Below are 4,718 nucleotides of genomic sequence, written 5' to 3'. Positions count from 1 at the left end.
GGAAGGTGTCCCTGGTGCCCCATGGAAGGTGTCCCATGGAAGGTGTCCCTGGTGCCCCTTGGAAGGTGTCCCTGGTGTCCCTTGGAAGGTGTCCCTGGTGTCCCATGGAAGGTGTCCCTGGTGTCCCATGGAAGGTGTCCCTGGTGTCCCTTGGAAGGTGTCCCTGGTGTCCCATGGAAGGTGTCCCTGGTCCCCCATGGAAGGTGTCCCTGGTGTCCCTTGGAAGGTGTCCCTGCCCAGGGCAGGGGGTGGCACTGGGTGATGTTTAAGATCCCTCCCAACCCAACCCATTCCACAGTTCCGTGATTTTGTGTTAAAACATTTATGTTTGCACTTACCTCACGTGGGAAGACGCAATATAAGAGGCACCACAAGTCGTTAAACTCTGCAACTTGCTCTTTTTTACACTCAAAAGCCCTTGGGGGGAAAGAAGGAGAATCAAGAGTGAGAACAAGGATTTGCACCCAAGGATATTTTCTTTTTCCTTCTGGCACCTTGCTCTACAAAAGAAGGAAATGGGAGAAATGTTTAAAAGTCACTTAAGTGGTTTTTTTATGCATTTAAAGGTGTAAAACCAGTTTAATGTGAATGAGACTGAAAGAACATGAGTCACTTCCAAATGTGAGGCCTGGTCTGCCTTTGAGAAATGTGTTACTTATTAGTTTAAAACTAATGTACTGAACTGGTTCTGGGAACAGAAACTGTTTCAAATGCAGTATCATAATCAGCAGTGAAGTTAAAAAAAAAAATAAATAAAATTTAAAATTAAATTTTAATTACAAAAAAAATCAAAATAAGCCCAGTTTAAGGAAAAAGAAATGACAGCTCTATGTAGTAAATAGGATTATACTCAAACTATTCCTTCCCTTCATTTGAGAAGTGAAGCAGAAACACTACAATAATATCCTCTTTATAAAACATTCAGAAACATTTAGCCAAAAAAAAAATAAAAATAGAAATCCAAGCAGAGACTGTTAAAAAAAAAAAAAAATCAGTACTGACTTCATTTCACAAGAGGAAGAAGACAGAAGTTCTCAGACATAAAACACTGCAATTAATCAAAAATGTTTGAAAGGGTTTGCAACAACCAAAGGCAACAGACCCCCCTGTTAAGGAAAGGCACTAATTGATAATGCAACCCCAAACCTCCTACCAAGGCCAAGGGCTCAGTGAGAAATGCTTAAGGATAAAGATACTGTGACAGCAGGAAATGTAGTTCTGCTGGAACTGTTATCTACTCAAAACACAAATGTTATTCAACCTGAAAGACGAGCGATTATTCAAATAAATATTCAAATAAAGCCCCAGCTCCTCTTCGAGCTGCACAACTCACGAGTGAATATAAAGCAGAACCTTGAATACAAAACCCAAATTTATCCTGTTGGAGGGTAAATGAAATGTTCTGGAAGGGGCAGAGGAGGAAATGGCTTTGACTTTGTGCAGGGTTGTTTGTGTTTGGTGTCCATCGAGCCCATGCCCACGCAGGAGGGAGAACTGAGACCATGGTTTGAGGCCAAGGGCTCAGCCTGACCTAGAAAATTCAGCTCAGCATCCACAGGAGCAGGAACTGTCCCTTCCTGGTCTGGATCCACGGGGGGAGTGCATTCCAGGGCTGCCCACAGCGGGAGAACTGCACTTGAACTTGACCTCTGCAGGAAAAAAAACCCCACCAAAACACACAAAACCATTTCCTGGGCTACAGAAAACTGCGAGGCTGGAGATGTGTGTGAGCCCCGGATGTGGGTCTGAGCCCACAGAGCAGAGTGAATCCGTCAGATCACACGGCCCAGAGCCCCAGGGCTCTTCAATCAGTGCACGAGGGGCAGACACAGACACCTCCAGAGCTCTCCTGCACCCCTGGACAGCAGGAATTTAAATTAGTAGTGATATCTGTGCTTGATTTATCACACTGTGTGGGACACAGACCTCAAATACCAGTGAAAGAAGTAAAAACTCCAAACCTGTTCACTTGCAATTTGCTGCATCAAACTGACACCTAAAAACATGCTTTTGAAGTGCAGGGAATCTACTGGGAAAACCCAGTGTTCAACATGTAGGATGGGCAAGAACAGAATCATGGAATGCCCTGAGCTGGAAGGACCCACAGGGATCGTCCAGTCCAGCTTCTGGCCCTGCACAGACATCCCAAAATCCCACCTTGTCCCTGAGAGCGTTGTCCAAACCCTCCTGGAGCTCTGGCAGCCTTGGGGCCGTGCCCACTGCCCTGGGGAGCCTGGTCAGTGCCCAACCACCCTCTGGGGGAAGAACCTTTCCCTGAGATCCAACCTAAACCTTCCTGACTCAGTTCCAGCCATTCCCTGGGTCCTGTCCTTGCTCTGCTCAGAACAGCAGCTCTTCAAACCAACCCTATTCCCTCTTCCAAGGACACCTGTAGGGCCCAAACAAGCTGTGCTGCCACAAACAGATCCCACCTTGAATTCCACCTTTGGACTTGATTTTCGTCCTCGAACCAAATGCTACCAAAAAGGAACACAAACAGGATATTCCCCAGGCAAAATTCTCTCAGATTAAAACTTGACAGCGAGGATTGTTTGCCAAGGGGATCTTATTCCCCTGCTTTGGCAGCACTTGCTGGAGTTACTAAACCTTATCCGTGTCCACTGCTCAGATGCACGTCCAGTAAATCCAGAAACAAATCGTTTGTTTCTGGTATTAATTCCCTGCAAACGCCACAAAGCCAATGGGAACTTTTGTTAGGGAAGTTTCTTTAAGTTATGCTGGCAAAGCATCTGCCAACAGGCTGGAGCAGTCAGGAAATGCACTGGGCTCCAAAGAGCAAAGCTGAGGAGAAAAGCAGCCTAAAAGGGAAGTAGTGCAGCAGGACCTGAAGGAAACTCAGCTCCAGGATCAAGAATCCACGTCAAGACTGCAGCACAGGACTGCAGATGCCAGAGCAGTGAGGTAGAAGTACCTGGCAAGGTTAATTGGCTGCCCTGTTCAGAAGGAAAAGACAGGAATGCCATAAGCTGTGTGATTAAACCACTCCATTCCCATCATTAAAACACCCCCGTTCCAAAAGCCTGGACCATCACTGTCAGCAGCAGCATCCAAACACTCCCGGGTTACAGAACCCCATTTTACCACCCTGTGGGATAAAATAAAGGGAATAGGTAGAGAACCTGCAGCCAGACACGGAGATGACATTTCATAAAGTAATAATCTCTAAAAGCAAATATATTAATTAACCATCCCCTGTTCTCCTGTCCCACTGCTCCGAGACCACGACTTCATTTTAATTGAGGGTCCTGCTGATCTGGGGCAAGGAGAACACATCCCATTTATAGGGCCACAAGCATGTTTTGCCATCCCAAACCTTTCAGGAAAACATGTTCCCAAAAGCAGCTTCAGCTTCATCCCTGTGAGGAACAAACAATTCCGGGTGTTTATCCTGATGAACCGCCTCGGTTTTTAACAAACACGCACAAATAAAACACAAACCAAACTGCAGCATCCACCGTTTATGGCACAGCATTCCGGGGTGTTATTCCAGAGCCTTTCCCAGCTCATCCCAAGGGAAGGAGGGATGGGATGAGGCGCCGTCCCTGCGCGCCCTCTCCCGGCGCGGCGCGGGCAGGACACCAAAAAACGAGCCAAAATGGGTAAAAACGGCTCTGAACTTACCGGGCTCCCACCGATTCTGCAGGAAACGGGATGGAATGTGCTCTAATGGATTTATCAAGAGCACAGACGATGGATCGCGACCTCCCGGGTGGGACAACACACGGAGAAACACCCCGTGCCCGGAGCAACCCTCCCCGCTGGCATGACAACCAGCCAGGCAGGATTTCGGGGATTTATCCCATATTCCCAAGGAATATGGACAGGTGTCCTCTTCCAGGAGCTGTGGGGCTGCTGCCACTGCTGGGACACACGTGGGGGACACAAAACGCTCTCGGCTGCTCAGGGGAGGCTCCTGGAGGGGAAGGTGACGTGCAAAGGGCTTGGTCCCTCCTTGTCATGGCTCAAAGTGGGTTTGAGCCCTAAAGCCCCAACTCACGGCTCTCCTGGAACAGTGGGAAAGCACAGGTCGGGCTTTTCACAGCCAACATGACTCAGTTTGGAACTTGTCCCCCCTCACCTCACAGGTAGGGAGGGGAAGGTCACACCTGCCCAACTCTTCTGGCCAAAACCCGACTTCCCCTCCTCAGAGAACACACGAGCTTTCCAAGGAATTAATCCCCAAACCCACCACACATCCTGGAAGATAAACACATTTTACACCTCGCTGACATTCACAGAAAACCAACCACAGGAGGGTGATACCTTCAAACGGCAGAAGAATTACACAACTCGTGTTTATGGGTTATAAAAGCCCTTTTATAAAGCCATTTTTAAACAAAACCGAAAAGTTTACAAAAGAAAATAAAAGATACAGAAGAATGAGTTGCTTAATATATTCCAAAAAGGAGAAAAATAAAAGAGGGGACACAATTCCAACATGCTGAACAATAAAGGGTTCTTTTTCCTCGTGGTTCTTTTTTTTTTTTTTTTAATACAAAATACAAGCGAAGGATACACATACTTAAAACAGAGCTCAGGAGCAGGTATGCAGTCCTGGGAACCCTTTCAATAAAAGCAAAGCGGGGTTTTGTTATTTATTTTTTTTTTTTCTTTCTTTGCAGGTACATACAGAGACTGGAATATGTAAAATTAAGTAGCACAAAAGACCATCACACAATTCTACCAATGAATGTTGC

This window comes from Lepidothrix coronata, unplaced genomic scaffold (assembly GCF_001604755.1).
Source record: "Lepidothrix coronata isolate B3197 unplaced genomic scaffold, Lepidothrix_coronata-1.0 Scaffold199, whole genome shotgun sequence".
NCBI classification, from domain to species: domain Eukaryota; kingdom Metazoa; phylum Chordata; class Aves; order Passeriformes; family Pipridae; genus Lepidothrix; species Lepidothrix coronata.
The sequence above is the reverse complement of the archived record's forward strand: the minus strand, read 5'-3'. Positions refer to the sequence as shown.